General features: G+C 49.9%; 2 long non-coding RNA genes across 2 annotated transcripts in view; one reads left to right on the top strand and one right to left on the bottom strand.

The window, feature by feature from the left end:
* The first annotated feature begins 1,973 nt into the window (after positions 1-1,973).
* LOC144335835 (uncharacterized) lies at positions 1,974-27,761 on the top strand. The gene is made up of 2 exons (XR_013407029.1): positions 1,974-2,085; positions 25,011-27,761. It is a non-coding gene; the product is annotated as an uncharacterized LOC144335835 (long non-coding RNA).
* The window catches only part of LOC114673220 (uncharacterized), a 39,567-nt gene continuing 13,655 nt past the window's right edge, over positions 2,023-27,934 (bottom strand). The window contains exons 3-5 of the long non-coding RNA XR_013407005.1: positions 13,810-13,875; positions 12,689-12,755; positions 2,023-5,356 (exon numbers count right to left, since the gene is read on the bottom strand). This is a non-coding gene — a long non-coding RNA (uncharacterized LOC114673220). The remainder of the gene's footprint in view (positions 5,357-12,688; positions 12,756-13,809; positions 13,876-27,934) is intronic.

Here is a 27,934-nt window from a genome sequence, read left to right as displayed (position 1 = left end):
AGTGAGCTGAGATCACGCCATTGCACACCAGCCTGGGCGACAAGAGCAAAACTCCCTCTCCAAAAAAAAAAAAATTGCTAAATGCTTATTCTCAATTTCTGCACTTACCTGGTCATAAACTGGCAACACACAGTTTGCAGACAGGTGCCGATCTGTAGATCATGCTTGGAGTAGCACTGGTCTGGAATGTTTGTGAAGTATGAGGCTAGGAAAGTGGCCTCTTTAAAATCCCATGAACATCGGGGGATATTGTGTTAATTACTCCATTCATCTGTGCATTCATTCAACAAACATTTAATGAGGAGCAACTAGGTACCAGTCACTGTTGGAGACTGAAGCTAATAAAGATAAATATAACAGGGTCCTGGCCCTCAAGATGTTCACAGGCTGGAATGGGAAGCAGCCACTTTGATAAATAATGAAGAGCTGGTGAAATTAGGTCAACAATAGACCAGGCACTGTGGGTGTGGAGGCAGGAATATTAATTCTGCCTGAGACCAATGGGGAAGACTCTACCAGGGAGGTGATGCTTGTGCTGGGGTTTGGAGGCAGAGAGGCAGGTGTTTAATCCCACATGGCTAGCCGGCATTCGACAGAGGAATTAAAATATGTAAAGTGCTTAGCACAGTACCTAGCACATAGTAAATGCTTCAAATGTTTGCTATTTTTATTATTCAATATTATGAATGATCGTCATTGTCATTGTTACTATTCACCTAGATCTGCCTGGCACTGTGCTTAGTTTGGCATGGGGTTGTGGAGGTCACAATAGGTAATTCAGTTGGGGAAAGAGGTGATCTGGCTTTGAGCCCACCCCCTTTTTCAGAGGAAAGATTTTCCTGGAAGAGGTGGGTTGGGAGCTGGGTATTGAAGGAAATGGGTATGGATATGTGAGAGAGGGAGACTTTCAAGGCAGGAGGGTCGCTTAGAGACAGAGCCCAAGGAACAAGTATAGGATAGGGGAGGGGGCTGGTCTGATGGGAACAGGAGATGGGATGAGGCTGGGGGTTGCAGGGGAGGGGCTGGTCTGATGGGAAGAGGAGATGGGATGAGGCTGGGGGCTGTAGGGGAGGGGGCTGGTCTGAAGGGAAGAGGAGGTGGGATGAGGCTGGGGGCTGCAGGGGAGGAGGCTGGTCTGATGGGAAGAGGAGATGGGATGAGGCTGGGGCCTGCGGGGTAGGGTGCTGGTCTGATGGGAACAGGAGATGGGATGAGGCTGGGGGCTGCAGGGGAGGGGCTGGTCTGAAGGGAAGAGGAGGTGGGATGAGGCTGGGGGCTGCAGGGGAGGGGGCTGGTCTGATGGGAAGAGGAGATGGGATGAGGCTGGGGCCTGCAGGGTAGGGTGCTGGTCTGATGGGAAGAGGAGATGGGATGAGGCTGGGGGGCTGCAGTGGAGGGCCTGTGGGTTTTCCAGGCCTTTGGATAAGGGGTGTGATGTTCTTCATTCTCTCACTTAGAACAAGAGATAATAATAATAAGATTTGTCTTGCAATTTGCACTATGTAGCTCCTTCACAAACATTTCCCATTTAATTCTTTTAATAACCCCACGAAGGAGGTATTAACAGCCTCACTTTACAGATGAGAAGGCTGAGCTCAGAGGTCAATACCTCTGAGTCCGAGGTGACACAGCTGGCTTTGGCCTAGACAGGATCGGAGCCCATGTCCCCAACTCCCACTCCAGATATTTTTCAGTGTACCATGGAGAGGTGACCTGAACCTAGTCCTCTGGGGAGCTGGGGTATCACCTTTATCACCTTCAGGAGGCCCCGGCTCCAGGAAAATGATGCTCTGGGGCTAGTCTTCCCTTTTTGCTTTTCCCAGTGGATGGGCTAAAGTGGGGAGTGGAGACAAGCCATGGGACAGAGGTTGGCAGTGACAATAGGTGAGGGCCACAGAGGGCTCCTCCTCCTCCCTCCAAGTCTGACTTGTACCACTCAAGGGCGAGTGAACTTACCCTGGGCACAATTACCATATTTTGCATTTATTAAGTGTGGCCAAGAGGGCCATTGAAGTTTGTTGCTTTTTTTTTTTTTTTTTTTTTTTGTTAAGAACACTTTTTGGCCGGGTGTGGTGCCTCACGCCTGTAATCCCAGCACTTCGGGAGGCCGAAGCGGGCAGATCATAAGGTCAGGAGATTGAGACCATCCTGGCTAACATGATGAAACCCCGTCTCTACTAAAAACACAAAAAAATAGCAGGGCGTGGTGGTGGGTGCCTGTAGTCCCAGCTACTCGGGAGGCTGAGGCAGGAGAATTGCCTGAACCTGGGAGGTGGAGGCTGCAGTGAGCTGAGATTTCGCCACTGCACTCCAACCTGGACGACGGAGCAAGACTCCGTCTCAAAAACCAAACAAACAAGAAAACAAAAAAAACACACTTTTTAAAGGTGAATTTGAAATAAGAAGAGTTGGGCGAATGAGAAGGCGTCTTGGAAGTGAAAACACATCAGAGATGTCAGCCGGAAGATCAGCATGGAAAGGACCTACACACATCCACTTATCTTTACAGAGAAGTTGCATCCCACCAGCCCAGACCAGTGGCTCTCTCCAGGGGGGACGTTTCACAATATCCAAAGACATTTTGGGTTGTCATAGTTGACGGAGTTCTACCGGCATTTGGTGGGTAGAAGCTGTGGTCCAGCTAAACATCCTACAGTGCACAAGACAGCCCTCACGACACAGAATTATCTGGCCCAAAATATCCATGTGCTGAGGCTGAGGAAATCTGGCCTTGACAGCAGTGTGGCACCATGGACAGCAGAAATGCAGCTCCTCCGTGAGGCTGTGATCCAGACCCATTCTGTCTGAAGAGGCTAGGGTCTGCCACTCTGCATTTCCTGAACTCCATCATTTCCAGAGCACTGGGGCCATGGGAAGGCACTGGGGTGAAAGCCGTGGTGGAGCATCAGCGGGCAGTCAGGCAAGCCAGGGCCTGAGACTCTGGGCTTTTGGTGGGAATGTTCCTCACCCTGCCCTCCCCTCATCTCTACTACAGGTATAGGTTGTCCCTTGTTTTCCTCTTCATAAAATCCCACTTTAGAGCCAGAAAGGACTTTGGTCGAAACCAGCCGCTCTAATAGGTGAGGTGCTATTTTTCCATTTTACAGATAGGTATACTGAAATCTAGAGGTTAAATACACAGGGTATGTGCTTAGCTGATTCCCCCAAGAGCTTGGAGCTCCCAGAGGGCAGAGACTGCTTTCCAATCATCGCTGCAGTCCCAGCCTCTGGCAAAGTCGTGTCTCAGCAGATGCCAAATGAAATGTCTTCAGTTAATGGTCACTTTTATCAGTGACTTAGGCCCCACGCTCCTGCCTCCAAGAGAGCGCACTCTCTGAGCACCCATCCTCTTCTGCATCCTGCTCACTACAGCGAGGCACCCCCCTTTTCTGGGGTTCAAGGCCACCCAGTCCTGGATGGGAACAGCCCCCCACCTGACCCCAGGCAGGCAGCTTCAGCCTCCTGGTGGGAAGATGCAGTGGCAGCTTCACCAGCCCTTCACTCCTTCCCTCCCCTCCTTTCCCCTCTGGCCTTACAAAGGGCTCAGGGCAGGACAAATCCCCCCTCCAGGCTCTTGGAAATGTCTTCACTGCGCCCGAGGAAGCCCACGCAAATGGCCACCCTGACCTTCAGCGGCCACTTCTAACTCACAGAGCAAGACCAAGAGAGACCAGAGACCTATCAACCAGCAGCAATATGTTATGTGGACCTCACTGGGACTCTGGCTCTTTAACAGATTTTTAAAAACAAGCAAAAACCTATAAATAGACAATTGGAAATATGAACCCTGATTAGATATTTGACAATTTCAGGAATGGTTGTTAATTTTTAAAGTGTAATAATGGCATTGTGGTTATGTATTTAAAACGAGTCATTATCTTTTAGAGATACAGACTGAAATATTTATAGATGAAATGACATGATGTCCAGAATTTGCGGAATAATACAGGAAAGGAGGAAGCAGGTGAGGACATTGATGAAATAAGGTTGGCTGTGAGTTGTTAATTGTGGAATCCAAGTGATGGGTACATGGGGAGTTTATAACATTTTGCCTATTTTGATATGCATTTAAAAATCTTACAGCCTATGAGAGCTGCCTGGGACCACTCAGGGAGCACGCAGACCATGGTGTCCAAACCGTTTTCTGTGGAACCCAAGATTCCAAAAAGATGCCTCAGGACTGGTGCTGAAGGTTGGGTGCAGGGAGCGGGTGGTGAAGGGGAGCCCAGGGACGGGGCTGTGGGGGTACACTTCTGTTTCAACCAGTTTTATATAGTGGAGTTCTATAGGAGATCTCATTTTGGGAGAAAGGTTCTGCTCAGAGGAGGAAGCAGTTTTCCAAAGACCATGTGTGTGGGGGCAGCGCAGAGCCGAGCCCGGGCTCCCAGCTCTCAGCCTCCCTGGCTCTGTACCACACCACCTTCCCAGGGCATGGCTGCCACCCCAGGGCCCCTGCCAGACTCAGTGGACCTGCAGTCTAAGTCTGGTGAGCCACAGCAGGATGGGGCTTGGCCACCTGGGGCTCTGCCCTAGGTGGCTAAGGGCATCTGCCTCCCTTGGGCCACCCATTGCTCAATTTTCACAGCCAAGCCTGTGGCTCAGAGCCAGCTTTAGCATTGCTGCCTGCCATCTGGCCAGGCCCCAGTGGCTCAACTGGATGGGGGCCAGCACCTCCCAGGCATGCCTGAGCCAGGGAAGTGCTGACCAGGGTTCAGTCCACTGGCTACACAGCAGGAGCTCATTCCAGAAGAGGAAGGCCTCATGCCCACCCCTTCCCGAGTCCCTCCTGCATGAGAGGACTTGTCTGAGGCTGGCCAGATGGTTCTGTCCCCATGGGGTTGGGGCAAGGGAGTGATAATGGCTCAGATTATGGTTCCCACCTGCAGGCCAGCTGCAGGAGGAGCACAAAGGGCTCCTAAGTCATGTGGCAAGGAGAAGAGGGAAAAGAGGTGTTACCTGTGAGATGAGTATCCATTAGCTGCAAAGAGCCTGGTAGGACTTGTGAGGACATGGAAGGAGGATGGACATCAGTCCATGGTGAAGGAAACAGGTGGCTATGCCAGGGATCTCCCATTGCCCCTCCACATCCACCCTCCACCCTCCCCATCTGCTCTGTGTTCAGGGCTGTCTAAGTCCTCCGTCACCTTCCCACTCTGGCTGGGCTCAGTCAATAAGGAAGTCCATGCTGGAGCAAGGACGGTGAGGTCGGGTACTTACCCCTCCAACTCTCTCCCTGTAGGTTGGCCATGGGCTGGCTGTGTCCCTTGACTGAGGTCCTTGCAGGTCCAGTGGCAGCCTCTCTCCATGGCTCTTCTACAGTGTCTGGGAACTTCTCCCTCTCCTTTTCCTTTTGGACCTAACAAAGGTCACAGCTGAGTTCTCACTGGCCTCAAGATGTTGCATGTCCCCTTGAGGTCTCCCCACCCTGTGCACATATTTGTAAATAGTCCCTGTAACAAGACCTTCTCAAATTATCCAGATACTAGTGGGCTTGGGCCATCCCTTCCTGTTAAGACCTTGGCGACTGCAGGCTGCTTGGGAGCTGAGTTTGCAAATGCTAGTGCATGATGAGGCTTCCCTTGCCTGGGATTCCAGCAAATTGGAGGGATGGGGAGGCCACCCCAGGGGGCCTGATGGGACAGTCCCAAGGCTAGGGGGTGAAGGCAGTATGGGAGTCGCCCCAAATAAACGAGCAGAGACCCCCGTGGAGGAAATCCAGGTGGAGGACTTATTGATAGGGGTGTCACAGAGGTGACCTGGGAGTCTCCCCTCACAGGAAGGATGTTGTTATGGGGCAAAAGAGGCAGGAGGTGGAGAGGGTCAAGGAAGAAAAGCAGTGAAGGTGAAGCTCTGGCCATGCCTCTCCAGCTGTGCCAACTGTGCAGCGGGGGTGCGGTGTGGTGCAGACTCCAGAGGTGCGCCCATGCAGGCTGCAGAAGGAACATGTTCTCTGGAGTCTGGCAGCACCGGGGTCCCTGAATCTCTGACTGCTGTATTCCCACGGTGACTCCCCCTGGCTGGACCAGAATCTCTGCCCACCCCTCCTTTCCAGCCTTGCTCCAGGTCCTCTGCTGTGAACATCCTGCTGGGAGTCAGAGTGAATCCTGCGCACTCCCAAGCCCCCTGCCCTGGGGCTTTTCCTCAAGCTCTGCCTGGAGTAGCCTTCCTTCCCTCTCTCCTGGATTGTAACACACTCTAGGCCCCCCACTCTCATGCATCAGTTCCCACCTTTTTTAGGGTTGTGTCCCCAAATCTGCCTGCCAGACCTGACCCAGCCATCCCCTTGCTGTGTGGCCTTAGGCACATCATGTCTTCTCTCTGGATCTCGGTTTCTTGGTCTGTGAAATAGTAGTGGTGCTGAGAGGTACATTAGGGGAACTCTCCTATTCCTTTCGGACTTGGATGAATCCACGGACCTAAGTCCTTTGTCCTACTAATAAAAGATGAAAGATGCATGCTTCTCTCATTCATCTTTGTGTTCTCCACAGCACCTAGTAGAGGGCCCCACCAGAAGGACTGGATGGATGATAAATCTCTCTAGAGTGACCAGGGGCCATTCATTCCTTGACCCTAATTGTCCAGAGTTTGTTCCTTCCAGTGGGTTCATGGTCTCGCTGACTTCAAGAATGAAGCCGCAGACCTTCACGGTGAGGGTTACAGCTCTTAACGGTGGCACAGATCCAAAAATAGTGAGCAGCAGCAAGATTTATCGTGAAGAGCGAAAGAGCTAAAGAAGGAAGCTTCCACAGCGTGGAAGGAGACCTGAGCGGCTTGCCACTACTGGCTGGTGGAGTGGGGGGTGGGGGAGTTGGGGGCAGGGGGAGGTGGCCAGCTTTTATTCCCTTATTTGTCCCCGCCCATGTCCTGCTGATTGGTCCATTTTACAAACCTCTAGCTAGCTACAGAATGCTGATTGGTGCATTTTTATAGAGCACAGATTGGTGCATTTTACAAACCTCTAGCTAGCTACAGAGTGCTGATTGGTGCGTTTTTACAGAGCTCTGATTGGGGCATTTTACAAACCTCTTATAAGACAGAAAAGTTCTCCAAGTCCCCACTGGATCTGGGAAGTCCAGCTGGCTTCACCTCTCACTAAGTTGATAAAAATATCCCTTGGGAACTTGACATCATTTCCGCCCATTTCCTGGCAAATCCAGCATGTTCTCATTTATAATCTGGTCTCCTGAGTAGACTGTCCCCTGAGAGATATATCCAGGACTAGCAATAATAGTTATCCTTTAAACAAAAGACCGCCCCACAGTTACCTCTGGGGTGGGAGCCTGGAAGGAATAAAAGGTGTTCACTGTATTCTTTTTGGATTTCTGTATACAACAAGTTATTACTGTAATATAAAAGAGACTTTTTAGAAAAAAAGTTATACACAAAGACTGATAATTTGGGTTGCTTCCAAAGAGGGGAACTGGGTAGCTAATGATTGAGGCAGGGTGAGAACCAGGGAGGAGACTCCCTGGTCAACTTATGTCGTTTGGTACCTTTGGAATTTGTACCATGTGCATTCATCATCTACCAAAAAATAAATGCAGGCTGGGCACGGTGGCTCATGCCTGTGGTCCCAGCACTTTGGGAAGCTGAGGTGGGCAGATCGCTTGAGCACAGGAGTTTGAGACCAGCCTGGGCAATATAGTAAGACCCTGCCTCAAAAAAAAAATTATCCAGTCATGGGGGTGCACACCTGTGGTCCCAGCTACCTGGGAGGCTGAGGTCAGAGGATTACTTGAGCCTGAGAGATCAAGGCTGCAGTGAGCCAAGATCATGCCACTGCACTCCAGCCTGGGTGACACAGACCCTGTCTCAAAATGGTAAATAAATAAAAATAAATAAATAAATGCAAATTTATGAAATCACCAGCCTGTGTATAGTCCTTCTGTAGAGATGAGGTACTTTGACACGTAATAGCTCACTTAATCCTCCTCATGCCCCTAGGTAAGTGCGATGATTAACCCTATTTTCAGATAAGGAAACTGAAGCTCACAGAAGATGAAAGGTTTGCCCAGAGTTTCTAAGTTGGTGTGATATTGCATTGAGGCTCACACTCTGGGTTTGTGATCTTGAAGCAGGTTGCTGATAAGGTTTAGCTAGTCAAATATATTTCCATTAAAAAAAAATGAATTGACATTTTGATGTATGACTCAGTCTTTGGAAGGTTTGTTTATTATGAGTCGAATTCCCATTAAAGGCAACTAAAAAACAGAGTTCCCCATGCTGCAAAGCTGAGGCCCAGACACAGGGTGGAGGAGGCCCCATCAAACTACATATATGAGGGGTCTCCTCAGCCACCCATCCCATCTCAACTCCTCACCTGGGTTCTAGGCTCCTCAACTTCTTTGGAAATTTTGCCTTAAACCTCACTCCCTCTAGGAAGGCTTCACCAGCGCCTCCTGTGGGACTCTCCCTTGCTCCAAGCAAGGTCTAAAGCCCGTTTTCTCTGCTACATTCTCTTTTTTTTTCCCTTTGAGACGGAGTCTCGGTCTGTCGCCCAGGCTGGAGTGCAGTGGCACGATCTTGGCTCACTGCAAGCTCTGCCTCCCGGGCTTATGCCATTCTCCTGCCTCAGCCTCCCGAGTAGCTGGGACTACAGGCACCCACCACGATGCCCGGCTAATTGTTTGTATTTTTAGTAGAGATGGGGTTTCACCATGTTAGCCAGGATGGTCTTGATCTCCTGACCTCATGATCCACCCGCCTCGGCCTCCCAAAGTGCTGGGATTACAGGCGTGAGCCACTGCGCCCGGCCTTCTCTGCTACATTCTAAACTGTCTTGTTCACAGCTACACTTCTGCACATCTCACACTGGGCCTGGCACACAGCAGGAGCTTAATGGATACTCACCAAATGAATGAGTAAACCAATGGCCAGTCCTCTACTCCTGCCAGGCCACCCTAGTTGTCTCCTTTCTCTGTGATTTGTGCCAATCACACCCCTCATTGGGAAGCAGAGGGGCAGTCACAGGGGATGGCCTAGCACTCCCAGCCCCTGAGGAGTCTGTGCCTGCCAGCAACAAGTCTTTCTCCACCCAAGGATGGGTGTGGGGAACCAGCTGCCCGTCTCATTAACAGATGAGTGTCCTGAGCTCTGATGGGTGGAAGGGGGGAGTGTCACAGGAAGGAGGGGGCTGTAAAGGCCTCAAGTGGCTCTTTGGCCATCTCTGAGCAGCGCAGCCTCTGATATTAACTCGGCAGAGCTGTGTCGAAATTACTCACTTCTGCATCTCTGCCGCCCCTTATTTCTCTGTGCTCATCAGCACATGGCCTCGCCGACCTCCCCTGCCACTTCTCAGAGGAAGACAGGAGGAGCTGGGGGGGAGACTGAGTTCCATCCTCTTTGGAGCTTGTTCAGATTTTTAATGAGCTGTAGCCCCCCTCATATCCCATCATATCCTGCCACCCGCTGTCACCATCACAGCCACCCTGACCACCTTCCTTCCCCAAAATGTCCCCTCCCTGCTGATGGATCGCCACCTCTCTTCCAGCCTCCCTTCCTCCCTGTCTCTGCCCCGCCCCAATTTCAGAATTCCTAAGCCCTGGGAAAGCCCAGCCCCACTAATGAGCTAAAGCTGACCTTGTCTCCAGGCCGCAGCAGCTGAATGTATTAACCCCTCACTCCAGCACAGCCCTCATTGACTTCCAAACCACTTTTGCATCATTGTGCAGTCAGTCCAATGGAGCCATTTATTGGGCACCTGGGGGCAGGGTTGGGGGTGCTGGGGACAAGGTCCTTTCACTTGTGGAGCTGCAACCTCGCAGGAGTAGCTGTAGCATCAGCGGCTCCACGACAGAGGAGAGGTCACTGCTGTGAATCAAGGACACTGGACTCTGGTCTGAGTCTGGCCACCAACTGGTTGCATGACCTTGATCCAGTCCCTTCCTCCCTCTGGACCTTGGTGCTTCTATCTGCAAATAAGGGGTTGAACTTGTTCGGTATTTTCCAAACTGCAGTTTGCAACCCATTACAGGATGGGGAAATAAATTTAGTGTCAGAACCAACATTCGAAGAAAGAAAAAAACTTAAAGCAACTGCATCAGAGCACGGCACACAATAGAGGTAAGTATCACACAAAGAAACGTACTGGGCCAGCACGGTGGCTCATGCCTGTTTGGAAGGCCGAGGTGGGCAGATTGCTTGAGCTCAGGAGTTCAAGGCCAGCCTGGGTAATGTTGTGAAATCCTGTCTCTACAAAAAATATAAAAATTAGCCGGTCATGGTGGTGCGTGACTGTAGTCTGAGCTACTCGAGAGGCTGAGGCAGGAAGATCGCTTGAGCTCAGGAGGTTGAGGCTGCAGTGAGTTGAGATTGTGCCGCTGCACTCCAGCCTGGGTGACAGAGTGAAGCCCTGTCTAAAAAATAAAAATAAAAAAAATGTCTCTTGGCTGCACATGTGTGTACATGTTTCCACAGGTACCTGCATGTATGTGTAAGTGTGTCTATTTGTGTCTATGGTTGAGTGTGGACTATATGTATATGCACGTGTGTTTTATGCACTTGTGTGTCTGTGTGTCTGTGCTGGGTCACAACACAGAGTGGATTTCTTACGATGAGTCACAGTCAAAATATCTTGGGAAATGCTGGTGAACATGGTCCCTAAGATTCTTCTGGTTCCAACACTACATCGTTTCCAATGCTGTTAGAAGAGGGGCCCTGAGGGGCTCCTTCTAGCCACAGGATAGGGAAAACTTCATCAAAGACTTGGTGACATTTGTGCTTTCAAAGATGAGTAGGATTTCTACCAACAGAGAAATGTAGGGGACAGAGGGGAGAGAGACAGGGGAGAAGGGACAACAGCATTCCAGGTGGAGGCACCATTGTGAGCAAAGGCCGGCAGGTGGGACTGTGCTCCGTCTGTTTGGGGAACAGTGAGGAGTCCTAGGACCCCAGGACAGGGGATGACATTCTGAGGTTGGAAACCTGGGTTGGGGCCACGTCTTGTGGCGGCCCATGGTTTCCACTTAGGGGCTTTCCACAGGGATAATGGGAAGCCAGGTAAGGCTTTTGATATCCCAACAGCCCCAGGAGGGACCCCAAGACTCCATGCTTCCCCCTCTCTTCCAGGAAAGGACTTTTAGACTCATTTAGACTAAGGGATGACTGACTGACAAGACTTCATGAACCACCTGTTTCATAGGGGTGGTGGGTGACTTATTATTGGCAAGTGGTTCTAAGGCAGAGGGTCTGACGTAGGGCTGCTTCTCTGTACGTGCTGACCACTGCTCTGCGAGGGGGTTGCACACCCACGTGTTGGCATTTCAGAGACTTTGATGCACGTGAGCATACTTGGGACAGAGTATTTGCCATTGTGAGGGCTCACCATGCCTAAGGATCTAGACAGAAACAGATCAACTTATTTAATCCTTCGTTTGCAGACGAGGAAGCTGAAACCCAGAGATGTGACTGGCCCAAGGTGTCACAGTGGGTGAGAACTTATTCCTTAGGCCATTAGACTCCCTAAAGCTGCACCTTCGGGCCCCTTTGTGTTGCTGCTGGGCAGAGGGGGATGCGAGAGGGTGGAGAGGGTGCTGAAGAGGTGGGATTGGGAGGCCTCAGGAGGTGGCTGCCTACTCAAAAAGCCTCTTCTTACTTACTGTAAAACAGCTCAGGCCGTCTCCCGTCCCCCACAGAAGGTCCCCACTCCCTACTCTGCAGGGCAATTCCTTGACAGTCACATTAGTGAATGTGAGCATCTTCCCTTGATGCTCTGCCCTTCAGCACCAGGGCAGGACCTGGACACCAGGGTCATTCCCTCCCTGGTACCTATGGAGACTGGATGCTGAGGAGGGAAAGGTGAAGCCACAGCCAACTATTTTTAGTTCAAGAATTGGTTGCCAGGAACACTGAGCCAACTCTCTGCTGTATATTAGGGATGCGACAGCAGTGTTTTTCGCAGGGTCTAATTGTGAGGATTTATTGTAACACGAAACTTGTCAGCCACTGCTCTGCCTGGGGCCCAGTCTCCTTGTCATCGGAATCTGAGCTATTTCCCAACTCCTTGGGTGCAGGGGAAGGGAATGGGCAGAGAAGGAGCAGGAGTGTGCCCTGGGACCCTGGACAGCTCACAGCCGACCCTGCACCAAGAGTCCTTCTGCCCAGTAGCGGGCAGACGGGAGAAAAGTGATGGAGTGGATTGGAAGCAAAGAGAGAGGGCCTGGGGCTGCCCACAGTTGGGCCCACAAGACTCAACCTTGACTTTCCTTGGAGCTTCAGATCTGGAAGAGGCTCAGTGGGAACAAGCTGACAGCTTTTTCTCTTGTGCATGACAGTAGCATAGGAGGGCACGGGCCTGGGTAACAGCAGAGAGTTTTCAGTTAGATGGAACAAGGACCTCCTTGATGTGAGGGTGATGGAGACAAAGAGGGGACAGTGTCTGGTCTCAGCAGTGGCAGTGGTCATCCTTCTGCCAAGGGAGGGGGAGAGATATACAGACACCTAGCAAAGCCTACTATGTGCTGGGCACACTTTGCAGCACCCCGATGGGACCTTATTTAATCCCCTGCAGAGGGGGCACACCCCAGTGCATGGACAGCCTGTGAAGGGGGCTGCCCACCCCACGGCCCTCCCCATTGCATAGATGAGGAAACTGAGGCTCGGGTAGATATTCACCTAAGGTCTCATAGCAGTAAGGAGGCTACAGCTGGGATTTTTACCCAAATGGGTCCAACTTCAGAGCTCTACTCACCAACCATCATTGACTAGGACCTCAGGAACTGGAAGGAGGGGTCCTCTTTTCCCTTGTTCCTGCATACCTGGAATTCCGGGACAAAAAGACATTCAGCCAGCCAGCCAACCAGCCAACAAATGCACCAGGTACTGCGCCAGGCCCCTGGAATACAGGTACCCACCCAGGAAGAGCTGATGTGAAAAGATCATTTCATCCAGCCTCCTGCCTCACCTCTTCCTCTCCAAAAACAGTGGTCTGCATTTCAAAACACTCGAGAAAGGAAGGGCTGCAACCGTCCTTCTTCCCTTAAATAGTCAGGACTATTTAAGAAGCTTCTGATGTCTCAGGCAGGGGATAGGGGAAGGACGGCTTGGACTCTCAGCATCTTGGGGGAAGGCTGGACTCAGGCCTACTTTCTTTATTTAGAAACCCTGGAGTAATGATGCAGAACCACCTTATGGGAATGCTAAATGAGAAAGAGAAGGTTGAATGCCGCTGGCCATGGGTTCAACTTTCCCGAGACAAGCTAAAATTGGACTTAACATTACAGCAGGCACCAGGTATATGTTTATTCTTCATAATTATTTTTAGTTGTATAGACTATGTTTTTAATAGGTAATGGAAACTTGCACATGATGCAAAAATCAAAAGGTGCACAGGAAATATCCTGAACATCTCCCTCCCTTCCCTACTTCCAGTCACCTAATTCCTCTCTCCACAGGCTCCAAGGTTATCAGTTTCTTGGTAGATTTGCAGAGACTGTCGCTCCAATAAATAAGCAATTACAGCTATATATTCTTTTTGTTTTATACAAATGTGCTCTTCTATACCTTGCTTTTTTTCCCACTTAGCAATTTATCTTGGAGATTGTTACAAATCAGTCCATAAAGTGTAGCCCCCTCCATTCCTTTTTAATGACTGCATAATATTCTGCCAGTTGAATGAACCCTGATCTGCCAAACTCATCCCCAGCGATGGACGTTTAGGTGTTTCCAATCTTTGGCTCTTATAAGTAGTGCTGCAATAAATAACCTCATTCATAGATCGTATGGCATATGAAAGGTTATATTTATGGCATAAATTCCCAGAAGTGGAGCTGCTGGTCCATGAACATGTACATTTATAATTTTGGTACTCACTGCTAAATCTTTCTCCAAATAGATTGCACCAATTTACACTGTCTTGAGTTTCCCCAGAAGCAGGACCTGAGAAAAAGATTCAAGGGCAGGTTGTTTATTTGGGAGGTAATCCCAGGAAGTCCCAGGAGGGAGGTGGGGAAGGGGGACAGGGGAGGGAAGAAAGCCTGGTGACTGGAGCTTAATCCCATTGAGGAACTCAGGGAGGCATGTGGGACCCCCAGCTCGGAGTCATCCCAGTGGAGGGCACCAGGGTAGGGCACTGGCAGCATCCGCCATCCCCTCCTCTGGAAACGCAGGGGTCTCTGTTGCCCCACACTTTCACTCTGGGAAAATCTGATCATCCTTCCCCTCACACCCCTCCCTGGGCCCCATCTCACCCCAGTGCATGGACAGCCTGTGAAGGCCCTGCCCCAGGTTGGCACTGATCACTCTGCCCCTGCAGGGTCCCTCCTAGCTGCCAAGCCCTGGGGAAGGTACAGAGGCACATCTGGGGTCACAAAACCCTAAACACCCTAAAAGGAAACTACCTGTGGTACAACCTTTGTGCCCGTCCCCACCCACCCTCCAGCCATCGCACAAAACATGCCCACTCCAGAATTGTTTAACCGATCGAGCGTAAGATTCTGCCCTTGTGCCCCGGAAGCCACACCCTGCATGTGAACTCCATGTAGGGACAAGGCCACACTCACTGGGGCACAGACATAGATGCTAGGAAACAGCCCAGGCTGGGGTGAAGGCTCTGCAGGTGGGCAGGACCAGGTCTGGGGGTGGTGGTGGCCCTCGGGGCTCCAGGACCCTCTTCCAGCTCCCTACATCTGTTTTCCTAACCCTGTCCCCACCAGGCTGGTTCAGAGCTCCAGGCTCCCCCTCCCCAAGGTCCATGAGGAAGACTTGGGAGAAGTGGGTCCTATAGGGGTCAGCCCTGGCCTCCTAGCCCAGGTTGTTGCTGACTAGGTTCTCTGTGGCCTCCTCTCATCTTCAAGATGCTATCCCCCAACCTAACTTATTTAATGGAGGGCTACTGTCCTCACTAGGGCACTAGCAGTCAGCTTATTTAACTGAGGGCTACTGTCTTCATTAAGGCCCTAGCAGTCAGCTTATTTAACTGAGGGCTACCGTCCTCACTAGGGCACTAGCAATCAGAGACACAGAGTAATAAGAGAAAGCACAATCCTCTATGCAACCAGGCTCAGGGCAGGACCCTAGTCAAGGCCTATTAGCCCTTAAAGCAAACCTGCAGCTTCCAGTAACATAAACGTGGTGTTAATGTAGGAACAGAAATGGCCACCCTGACATCTGCTTAAGCAAGGTGAGGTATTAGCTACAGTCTATCCCCACCTGAGTCCTTTCTTTACTTGACTGTTAACAGAAATGCTGAGAGAAAACCCAGCAATTGTGGCAGCCAGCTCAGAGTCAGGGAGCTGGAACCTAGGCTGGCACACACCCCTGCCAAGCTTAGCTGGCTAACACTGGGGCCAGGCCTGGTGGCTGCCTAGGTCTTAGTTTACTCCTTTATAAAATAAAGATCTGGGCCGGGCGTGGTGGCTCAAGCCTGTAATCCCAGCACTTTGGGAGGCTGAGACGGGTGGATCACGAGGTCAGGAGATCGAGACCATCCTGGCTAACATGGTGAAACCCCGTCTCTACTAAAAAATACAAAAAACTAGCCAGGCGAGGTGGCGGCGCCTGTAGTCTCAGCTACTTGGGAGGCTGAGGCAGGAGAATGACGTGAACCCGGGAGGCAGAGCTTGCTGTGAGCTGAGATCCGGCCACTGAACTCCAGCCTGGGCGACAGAGCGAGACTCTGTCTCAAAAAAAAAAAAAAAAAGATCTTGGACTAATTCAGTTGATAAATATACAAAGCTCAAAAGCACCTATTACATGCCAGATGCTAGGGAAACAGCTGAGCAGCACACAATTCCTGCCCTCGAAGAGTTTTCTGTCTGGCAGGGACGGGCACAACCAGCCAACTCCATGTGAAAGAAACAGAATAAATGGTGTATAAGGGTCCCAGAGGCACAAATAAAGACACTGGTTAATTCTCCCTGGGGGAAAAGTAGGGGAACACCACTTAGTGTCAAGGGCGTTTGAAGTGGGCTTCAAAGGGTGAGTAGGAGTTTTTAAGAGAGACCTCAATGACCCCTTCAATCTTCCAGAGTGAAAATTCTATTCTCTAGTCCACAGCAACATTTTTAAACTGCACTCTACAAAACTTTAGTATCTTCAAGATGTAAAGTGCTCTTAATTAAAAAAAAAGTTACATGATGATAGAGGTTTGGGAAGCAGTGAGTCAAAATCAAACTGGAGTCCTTGCTACAGGACTCCTCAGAGCAGCTCTTACCTGGGAGCCCCATCTCCCCTCAAGGGAGAGCAGAGCTGGACAGGAAGGGCAGCCCAGACTGGGAGAACACAGACTAGCTCCACCTTTTCTCCCTCCCTCCCCCTTCCCTCTTCCTTCCTTTCCTCCTTGTCTTCTTTCCCTCCATTTAACCATATACCCATCCATCCACCCATCCATCCATCCAGCCATCCATCCAACCATCCATCATCTATTACTACAAAGGGCCTTGAGTCCCTCCTCTGTACCAGTCACTGTATAATTAACAAGATGTCTGCTGCTAATGAAAGATTCCTTCCGGCCAGGCGTGGTGGCTCATGCCTGTAATCCTAACGCTTTGGGAGGCCAAGGCAGGAGGATCACTTGAGCCCAGGAGTTGGAGACCAGCCTGGGCAACATAGTGAGACCCTGTCTCTTAAAGAAAAAAAAAAAAATTTTTTTTTTCCTTTCCTTCCTGCCGCCGTGATTTCTTTCTTTCTCCTCCCTTTATTCATTCCTTCTCCCCTTCACCTTCTCTAACTTTCTGGTCCCTGTCTCTCGTTGGCATGCTCTGAGTGCTCGTTACATCCAAATTCCAGCCCTGTCCCTCCTAAGGGGACTCTGGGCACAAGGACTTTCATGGGGAGCTTGACGCCCACTGCACTTGGTACACCAAGGAGAGCAGACAGGGGTAGGCTGCTCTGTTCTGAGGATAAACCCTCTGGCAATTCAGTGCTCAGAGAGGTGGAATGAAGGAGCAGGGACACAGGTGGACCCCGAGAAGGCAGTTAAACACTATCAAGTGCTTACTATGTGCTGAGCACAGGTTAGGGCTGCTACGTATACCAGGTAATTTCCTTGGTTCCAAAATGCAGGTCAAGGAGTGTTATTTTCTAGATTATTACCTGTGAGGAACCTGAGGCTCAGAGAGGTTATGCAATGGATCCAAGGTCACACAGGAGTGAATGGAGACCAGAGGCTATTGACCCCAAAGTGCCTGCTTCTTGGAGGAGTGACACTGATGCAGTGATGGAGGGAGGCGGCGATGGGCTGGCCTGTTGGGGAGGCCCTTGACCAGAGGCCAAAGACAAGAGCGAGTCTGCAGGCGGCTGGTCTGGCTGGGGTTCGGGATAGCCGCCAGGATGGAGCACAGAGCTGAGACGGGAGATGGGAAGGGGCTGCTGAACAAGACTGCTGGCAAGAGGAGCGGAGAGGCTGGCTTCCCAGAAGTGGTTCATCAGAGACCCACGGACAAAGGCTAAGGGAGTGGATGGGACACCTGGGGAAAGGTACCGAGACTGCAGCGAAAGTTTCTCTGCTTTATCTGCTGCAGGTTATGTTGTGTGTATTGATTTTCTCTTAATAAAATCCATTCCAATATTTTTTTTAAAAAGAATAATGACAGTGGATGCCTGTGGAGACAAGAAGCTTGGCAGAAATTGTTTAATATTGGGCACAGGCCCCGGGAGGAAGGGGCGGCCCCTCCCCACTGGGGAAGGAGGACACCGCGGGTGGGTGAACAGGCATGAGAAAGACACAGGGGCCAGAAAGACAGAGCGGAGGTCCTCAGACTTCAGTCTCTGCCACTCCTTCGCTCCCACGAGCCCCCCTGGGTGGGAGCAGAGGCCGCTGCCCTTGGCCATGCCTCTGCTGGGACGTCTGCACAGGCTCCAGGTTTCCCTCGTGTGACCCCCCCTTCCCCCGCCTGGTGCTGGGCCTTTCCTGCACTGCCTGGCAGCTGTTAGACCTGGGGAAGCCACATCACCTGTCTGATGCTTACCTTTCTTGCAAACCAGGAATAACACCACTTTGCGGATGCCTCTGCCTACTCCACAGGAAGTTGTGATAACATTTTAATTTTGCTTGTTTTTAAAAAAGCATTATGCAGAATCTAAAAGTCTCCCCAAGAGGCAAGGGAGGAGGATGAAAGGGCGTTGATACCCACCCCTCTGCAGAGCAGGCCTTCTCCCCAGTCAGATGCCCCCTCACTCACACGCACCTCCTCCCTCTCCTTCGCGCTGGTCCTCATCCCACCCATGTCCCGTTCTGGAAGCGGAGGTGGAATTCGCAAGGCGGGACAGTGCCCTAGAGGGGCTGGCCACTTTCTCTCTGGCCACCTGTTTGTAAATCAAGTAGCTACCACCACAGAGCCTGAGCCAGGGGAGAGTCGATTCTTCAGGAACAGGTAACTGAACCGTGACAACTTACCCACTGCTATTCTTAAACAGATTTTTTTTTCTCATAAAGCAGAGACTTGTTAAAATAATGATACAAATACTTATCTAACTCCTCTCTTTTGCCCATTAAATTTAAGACAAGATCTCATTGGAAGTGAGATTTAATGTAACCCAGATCTCTGAGTACAGATGGGGGCTTTCCGTCCAATAGAAACTGTTATAAATCTCTGCTTAACTCAATTCTGGCTTCTCCCTCAGCCTCTCTGGAAATCCTTTAGTTGTCAAAATTCATGGTTCTGGACCTATCCATAAACATTTGCAAACCGTTTGCAATTTTTCTTTTTTAAAGGCCTTTTTGCAGGCTTCTCCCCTGCCATGCCGACAGAGTCAGTGACTTCTAACGATCTAAGCAGGACCTCACCTGCCTCCCCTACACCTTGCCGATTCTTTCTTCCCAGGAAGAATTTGGCCTTTTTAAGAAAACATTTAAATAATCATCTGTCTGAAAGATCCATCATCCCAGGTGTACAGTCTCCTTTTAATCAGGAACACTCTGAGGCCCGTGTGACGGCTTCCTGTAAACAAGCCCCAGACAGCTTGTGCAGGGGTGGAGTGTTGTGCTTTGCCAGGTCTCTCGCACCACACTTTTTCTTTTTGAGACAGACTCTCACTCTGTCGCCCAGGCTGAAGTGCAGTGATGCTGTGGCGCGATCTCGGCTCACTGCAACGTCTGCCTCCCGTTCAAGCGATTCTCCTGCCTCAGCCTCCAGAGTAGCTGGGACTACAAGCGCGCACCCCCTTGCTTGGCTAATTTTTGTATTTTTAGCAGAGATGGGGTTTCACCATGTTGTCCCGGCTGGTCTTGAACTCCCAGCCTCAGGTGATCCACCCACCTCAGCCTCCCAAAGTGCTGGGATTATAGGGGTGAGCCGCCGCCGGCCCAGCCTCACCAGACTCCCCAGCCTCACCAGACCCCCCTCACGCTGTTGCCTCTTATATGCGTCTGCCCTGGAATGCCCCTTCCCATTATGCCTTCTTCAAGGCTCAGAACAAATGTCACCTCCTGCATAGAGCTTTCCAGAACCCGCCAAGTATGAACGTTCCTGTTAAGTCCCTTGACACTCTGCCAGTGATGTGGCTGAGGCATGAGCTGTGGATCAAACTGCTTAGGTCACCACTTCCGCCCTACCACTGCCCTCTAGGACCTTGGGGAGTTGCTTAACCTCAATAGGCCTCAGTTTCCCCCTGAAAAATAGGATGAAAACAATAGTTGTGGAGATTAAATATGAGCCATGGGCCAGGTGTGGTGGCTCACACCTGTAATTCCAGCACTTTGGGAGGCCCAGGCGGGCAGATCACCTGAAGTTGGGAGTTCGAGACCAGCCTGATCACCATGGAGAAATTCCATCTCTACTAAAAATACAAAATTAGCCGGGTGTGGTGGCGCATGCCTGAAATCCCAGCTACTTGGGAGGCTGAGGCAGGAGAATTGCTTGAACCCAGGAGACAGAGGTTGCAGTGATCCGAGATCACACCATTGCATTCCAGCCTGGGCAACAAGAGTGAAACTCTGTCTCATAAAAAAGATAAAGATAAAGGCTGAGCGTGGTGGCTCACGCCTGCAATCCCAGCACTTTGGGTGGCCGAGGCAGGCAGGTCACAAGGTCAGGAGATCGAGACCATTCTGGCTAATACGGTGAAGCCCTGTTTCTACTAAAAATACAAAAAAATTTAGCTGGGCATGGTAGCGGGCTCCTGTAGTCCCAGCTACTTGGGAGGCTGAGGCAGGAGAATTGCTTGAACCCGGGAGGCAGAGCTTGCAGTGAGCCGAGATCACACCACTGCACTCCAGCCTGGACAACAGAGCGAGACTCTGTCTCAAAAAATAAAATAAAATAAAAATAAAATAAATATGAACCATGTAATCAGCCTGGTGGATGCCAAGGGCTGCCCATATGTCAGCTAATTGCAGTGGCCCTGGCTATAGATATTTGTCTTCCTGTGTTTCTCCCACTAGACCCTGGGCCCTTCAAAGACATGGGTCATGCCTCATTCATCTTGCAGCACATCATCCATCAGGACAGCTCAGGGCTGACCTTAGCCATGTAGCCTTCTTTGAATGTTCCAATCCTCCTGGTCCTTTCTGTTTCTTGAAACCCCACTAGCATTCATTCTACCCATCTGTATTCATTAGGATTATGTTTAGGTACACATAATAGAAAATCAAAATAGTGTGGCGTGGAGGAGATCACAGTTTGTTTCTCTTTCATGCGTCCCAGCAGGTAATTAAGAGATAATAGGGTGTGTCAGCTTTAGGATCTCACATCTTATTGCTCTGCCAAGTGTGACTCCAACTTCAGGATCCAAAATGGCAGCACCCATGCTCTTGGCAGCCAATGGAGGAATAGACAGACACTATCACTTAAGGAAGGTTCTGGAGGCTCTCACAGGACCTTACCACTTATAGCCATTGGTCAGAACTTAGCCATATGGCCATACCTACCTGCAAAGGATGTTGGGAAATGTAGTGTCTAATCTGGGCAGCCATATATTCAGCTAAAAAGAGAGAGCTGGGTACAGTGGCTCATGCCTGCAATCCCAGCTACTTCGGGGCTGAGGCAGGAGGATCGCTTGAGGCCAGGAGTTTGAGATCAGCCTGGGTAACACAGCAATCTCTAAAAATAAGTAAATAAAAAGGGGGGAGAATGAATACTGGGGAACAATGTCTACCATCCCCACACAATTTAACACTTAGTTTACCTCTTCCTTTTTAAACAATTTTTAAAAATTTATTAGGATAACATACAATTTACCATCTTAACCATTTTCAAGCGTACAGTTCAGTGGCATCAAGTACATTCACATTGTTTGCAACCACCTCCAGAACGCTTTGTATTTTTTTGAAATAGGGTTTTACTCTATCGCCCAGGCTGCAGCCTTGACCTCCTAGCCTCAAGCAATCCTTCCACCTCAGCCTCCCAAGTAGCTGGGACTATAGGCACAAGCCACCAAGCCCAGCCAATTTTTGTTGTTGTTGTTGTTTGTTTGTTTGTGTTTTGAGACAGAGCCTTGCTCTGTCACCCAGTCTGGAGTGCAGTGGCATGGTCTTGGCTCACTGCAACCTCTGCCTCCTGGCTTCAAGTGATTCTCCTGCCTCAGCCTCCCTAGTAGCTGGAATTATAGGCATGTGCCACCACACCCAGCTATCTTTTTTGTGTTTTTAGTAGAGATGGGGTTTCACCATGTTGTCCAGGCTGGTCTCAAACTCCTGACCTCAGGTCATCCACCCACCTTGGCCTCCCAAAGTGCTAGGATTACAGGCCTTTTTTGTATTTTTTGTAGAGGCAGGGTTTCACCATGTTGCCCAGGCTGGTCTCAAACTCCTGAGCTCGAGCAATCCTCTCACCTTGGCTTCCCAAAGTGCTAGGATTACAGGCATGAGCCACCTCACCCAGCCTCCAGAAAGCATTTTATCTTGCAAGACTGAAACTCTATACTCTATACAAGTAACTCCCCATTCCCCACTCCCCCAACCTCTGGCACCCACCATTCCACTTCTTTCTCTATGAATATGACTACTCTAGGTACCTCATCTAAGTGGAATCATACGGTATTTGTCTTTTGTATTTGTCTTTAGCATAACGTCCTCCCATAATGTTCTCCCAGGTTGTTGCGGGTGTTAACAATTAATTTCATATAGTCACGGTAGTGATTTCTGCTGTTCCTTGACATTGGACTTGCCTTCCTACTAGAATTGAAGATCTTCACTCCTTGGACAAAATTGCGTTGAAGGATTAATATGTACCAACCGGAATGCCAGGTGCTGGGATGGAGGCTTGGGGTAAAGGCAATGTGTCATGCTCCTCTCTGCCCTGCAACACCTTTCCGGGGTGGTATTGGTTCATATTGCTGCTTCATAAATATTTATTCCATGATTGGAAAGTCATGCTAGTCTATGATCTCGGTGGTTCTTCAGTGTTTTACGTTGGGGACACTCAACCAGGGACCCCACAGATCATTTGACTCACTTTCTCTCATGCATTCTCTCTGGTTGGCTTTCAACTTTAGACTTCCTGTCTCTAGTCCCCTCCCATGTTCCCTGAAAGCCTTTTCACTCATCTGTGCTCCACTGCAAGGGGAGAGGCCAGACTTCATATCTGCTCTCCACTGGGGCAGAGGAAATGTCAGAGAGGCAGATGTGCCCTTTGGGGAGACCTCCCTCCCCCAGCCCATCTCCTTTCTCTGCCTTCCACTCCCAACAGATGAGTGTATACTTCCGGGAGGTAGATTCTACTCTCAAAAGAGGAGTGTATACTTCCAGGAGGTAAATGTACCTGGCCTTGCACCCAAATACGTCTGGCCCTATATCTGATTCCCATGAGGGAACCTGTTAAAATAGAAACAAACAAACAAAAACAGGAAAAACAAGATTCCTGGGCCCTACTCCAAACCTACGGAGTCAAAATTTCTGAGGATGAGGGACCAGAAATCTTACTTTTCAAACAGTTCCCCTGCTGATTCCACTGCAGTCAGCCCGACACCAGGAACCACTAGAATACAGAGGAAGGAGTCTGTGGACCTGAACAACCCTAGCTCTAACGTCAATTCCAGCACGTATTTGCTGTGAAACCTTGGCCAAGTTACTTAACCTCTCCGAGCCTCATACCAATATCTGCCTCACAATGTAGTAGTGAGAATTACATAAAATGATGCATAGAAACTTTTTAGCACAGGGTCTGGCATGCCCAGATCCTAATAAATAGGGAGCTGATGTTGCAGTTATTATTACATCAATAATAATTATTACATCAATAATAATTATTATTATATAAATATTAATATCAATAACTATTACATCAATAATTATTACATCAATAATAATATCAATAAGAATTATTACATCAAAAATTACATCAATAATTTACATAAATATATAGATATTATAATTGTATATATTATTATAGCAATAATAATTATTATTATTACTCAAATGCCTGGCACAGCCCACTCTGAGGACTGTAGTTCTGATGGTTCTGGTGCTGCTATCAGGCAAGGCCCTTAGAGAGAGTGTCTCAAGTTGAAAGCCAGCTAGATAAAAGACAGCAATGAGGCTATTTGCTAGATGCTGGGCTCAGTGATAATAAAAGCTCCAGGGAGACCAGGGAGATGAAAGAAAGGGACTCGCCATGTAAGTGCCATTACCCCACCGCAGCAACATCTGCCAGAAGCACTTATCCTGAGTACTCCAGCCACCGCCACCCATTAGCTGTCTGCAGCAGCAGAGGCTGACAGAAACTTCAGGGCAGGGAAGTCTATGGAGGAGTCCTTCTGGGCTGGAGCAGGGTCCAGCTGGCACCGCCCCAGAGCCCTGCTCCTGGCTGGGAGGGAGAGGAAGTCAGTCCCTGGAGCAATGTCCGAAGTGATGGCAAGAAGGAAGGCCATGCTGGGCCTAAGAGATATTCCATGCAGGCTTAGGGATATTCCATGCAATCTTAGGTCTCAGCGCCAATGTTGCCTCCTTTGGGCTGAGTTCCAGGCTTCCCTGCACATTCTACCTCCATGGCAGCACTGGCCTTTCTGCTCTGATAGTCCTGGTCTGCCATCCCCACTGGAGGACAGTGGTTTAACCAACCTCCGCTTGCACCGCTTCGCGCTCGGTCTTATACATCTGCTTCACTGGCCTCCTTTCAGTTCCTCAAACCTATGGAGCTGTTCCCAGCCCTGGGGCCTTTGCACTTGCTGTGCTCTCTCCTGGCTCCTGGCTCTTTCTCTTTACCTTTCAGGTCCTAGAGAGCCCTCCCTGCATTGCCCCTGTTCAAAGGAAGCCACCCACCTGCTCTTCATCACGGCATCCTGTGTATTTCCTTTATGGCACCTGCACAATCCAGAACCATCTTGCTTGTTGATCTATTTACCTGTTTATTGTCTGTCTCCCATGGAGAGGAACGTGTGAGCTCTGTAGAGGTAGGAATATCTGTCCTGTTCATCTCTGTCTCCAGAACCCAGCACAGTGCCTGATGTGGAGCAGGAACTCAATGCTTCCTGTTGAACAGTTTGATTTTCTAGTCATCTCAGTCCTTGGCACCTGGCATGGTGTCAGGAACCTAAGAGCTGCCTAAGAAATGTTTATTAAATGAAGAAATGATGCCATCAGCCACTCCTGCATTGGATCATTACCAGGAATAATCTTTTTCTTTTTCTTTCTTTTTTTTTTTTTTTTTGAGACAGAGTCTCACTCTGTTGCCCGGGCTGGAGCGCAGTGGCGCGATCTAGGTTCACTACAAGCTCCGCCTCCTGGGTTCACGCCATTCTCCTGCCTCAACCTCCCAAGTAGCTGGGACTACAGGCACCCACCACCATGCCCGGCTAATTTTTTGTATTTCTTTTTTTTTTTGAGACGGAGTCTCGCTCTGTCGCCCAGGCTGGAGTGCAGTGGCGCGATCTCGGCTCACTGCAAGCTCCACCTCCCGGGTTCACACCATTCTCCTGCCTCAGCCTCCCAAGTAGCTGGGACTACAGGCGCCCACAACCGCGCCCGGCTAATTTTTTGTATTTCTAGTAGAGACGGGGTTTCACCATGTTAGCCAGGATGGTATCGATCTCCTGACCTCGTGATCCGCCCACCTTGGCCTCCCAAAGTGCTGGAATTACAGGCGTGAGCCACCGCACCTGGCCCAGGAATCTTCTTAGAGTGATCCTAGAGCTAGAAATCCATTTGTTCAACAATATGTATAGAAATTCTCTATGCCAGGCCCTGAGCTAGGCTCAGAGGATGCAGCAGATATCAGGACTGAAGCAGAGTCCATTCATGGTCCACATTACAGAGGCGAGGGGGTCAGGTGGAGAGAGGGATTCTCAGGGAGGTGAGTGTAGACACTCTCAACACCTTTTTTCTCCCATCCTTTCCCTGAATTCAGAGATGCTCCCTATGCCATCATCCTCCCGGGTTGTGTTTGTGGGTTTGCTGGCAGGGGGTTGAATGTTGGACGAGAAGTCAGAGGAAATTGCTCTTCGCTGGCAGATCAAAGCCGTGAAACTCAGAAACAAAGCCTCTCCTCTCTCCCCATCCCTGTCCCTCTGCTTCTGCCCACCGACAGCCCAGACAGCCTGCAACCAGGCACCTTCATTATGAAGACTGATGTTACCAGCCAGGCACCTGTGCAAGCTTTTGCTGTGTCTGATTTTGACAGTAGGAATTTAGAGCTCTTGGTAACCAGATCAACACAGCCCCGTTACTCCCCACCAATCACCAGGCTGCAGCAAAAGGTTTCTGGGAGGGCCTGGAATTCACTGGTCCTGGAGACCTGGGACTACCAGCTGAATGAGATGGCCAGAGTCCAGGAGTGGGCTCCCCAGCCAACATGGGGACACGGAGAAGCAGACCCAGAAATGAGGCCAGGTCCAGGGTGGCAGGGAGGCTGAGGGGGCAGTGCCGGACAAGTCCACAAGTGGTAAATGCTTATTGGTATAAGAAGGCAGGAGACCTGGGAACTGCCCAAACACCGATACTGGCCGTGGAGATGGCGAGGAACCAGAAAGAGCTTCTAGAGACCCTCCAGCCCTGGAGGGTAGGGGACTCCAAGACACAGCCTCCAAAATACGAATTTCAGAGTGTGCTGATTGGCCTGCTCCCCCACATCTCTGCGACATAACCAATCCCACAAACACCCACTTGAGCCAACTCAAATCTGCTCTCAAACTGCTCCCTTCTGGAAGGGAGGCACGATGGAACTTTTCCTCTATATTCTAGGGCCACCCCATTCCTGTCAGTCGGGACCTCAGCCGTGGGAGTTAGTGATGTCCATGGTCCTGGGGTCCTCCTCGGTTTCCTTCTTCACCCCAAGCAGCCCCTGGAGTCCAGGAGAGGGCCTCTCTCTGCCTGGAAAATAAGCCCCAGGCCCTGAAGTGCTAGAGCTAGGAGGGGCCTTGAGCTCTGTGGTTCAACTCCCTCATTAACAGAGAGAAACTGAGGCCTGGAGAGGCCAGAGACCTGGCCAGGGTTGGGTGCTGGAATCTGTTATCTTATCCCACAGTTCTTTCTATTCGACAAGCTGCCCAGCACAGAGGAGGCACTCTGTATATATGGGTTAAATAACTGAATGACCCAACAGATGAATGGATACATGGCTGGGTGGCCTGGCGGATGGGTGGATGGGTAGGTTGCCTCCTATCTTTAGAAGAGGAACAAGTACCTCCTCCTGATTTCCTGTGGTGTGGTTAGCTCTGCAGACCATACCTTGGAAATTTAGGAATAAACCAAATGATCAATTAGATGCCACCCAGAAGTATATAACACACTACACAGTGGCGACCAAATTGGCTTTAGGAACAGCAAACTCTGCCAGACCAATTTAATTTTCTCTCCCGTGATAGAGTGACAGGCCTCATCAGTGAGGGACGAGAAGGGAGCTGTCATCGATCTTGATTTTGGGGCAGCTGTGGGTTCTGTCCTACATGACATTCTCATCAACTTGCCAAGGAAACACTGTCTGTTCCAGTCTCCCCTGGGGATGAATGACTGGCCCCAAGGCTTTATGCCTGAGGCCCTGTCCCCATGTCAACTCCTCATGGGCACCGGGCTCCCATTCAGACGCCGCCTGTACATACCTTCCAGCAGGGGCTGGCCCGAGCGTACTCACACACAGAGAACAGGATAACATCTGGATGCAGATGTGTGCACATGAGCATGTGGATAGAGGCAGGTGTGCACATGACACACAGATACACACATGTATTTGCAAACGTGTGTGTTATACCAAGGTCAGCACCCAAGTATCAGCCATACGTGAGCCCAAGGGGGCTGGCGATTGAGCCTGAGGAAGTGGTGGAGGTGCGAAAGGGTTAGCCAGGGACAGCGCAGGGCTGAATTGTTGATGGAGTACAGATCCATGGTCTAGAGAAGTGCTGTCCGATAGAAACAGAACTCCAGCCATGTATATAATTTTAAATTTTTTAGTAGCCACATTAAAAAGTAATCAGAAAACAGATGAAATTAATTTTAAGACATATTTTTGCTCATTATATTAGCTCAATAGATCCTAATCATTTCAACATGTAATCAATAAAATTAATGAGAATGTTATTATTTTTTTACTATCTTTTATACACACAGCACATCTCAATGGGGACACTAATTCAGACACAAGGATTTCATTGGATAAGCTAGATCTGCAGTTAGATTTTGTTAAATTTACAGTCGTGAAGGTAGGTTCACATACCAACGTTGTTCCAAACATATTTAAAAGGGTTTTTGTTGTGGTTGTTTGAGACAGGTTCTTGCTCTATCACCCAGGCTAGAGTGCAGTGGCAAAATCAGGGCTCACTGCAGCCTCAAACTCTTGATCTCAAGAGATCCTCCCACCTCAGTCTCCCAAGTAGCTAGGACTACATGCATGCACCACCATGCCTGGCTCATTTTTTTTATTTTTTGTAGGAACGAGATCACGCTATGTTGCCCAGGCTGGTCTGAAACTCCTGGCCTCAAGCTTCCACACCCAGCCTAAAAGTTTTTCAGTAACTGAATTAATTATCAGTTTTAAAATCTAGATTAATGCAAATCAAATTAAAAGTGTAGTCCCCCAGTGGCACCAGCCCCATTCCCAGTGCCCCCAGCCACGGCGGCAGCTGGCTC

Source organism: Macaca mulatta, chromosome 16 (genome assembly GCF_049350105.2).
Source record: "Macaca mulatta isolate MMU2019108-1 chromosome 16, T2T-MMU8v2.0, whole genome shotgun sequence".
NCBI classification, from domain to species: Eukaryota; Metazoa; Chordata; class Mammalia; order Primates; family Cercopithecidae; genus Macaca; species Macaca mulatta.
The sequence above is the reverse complement of the archived record's forward strand: the minus strand, read 5'-3'. Positions and strand labels throughout refer to the sequence as shown.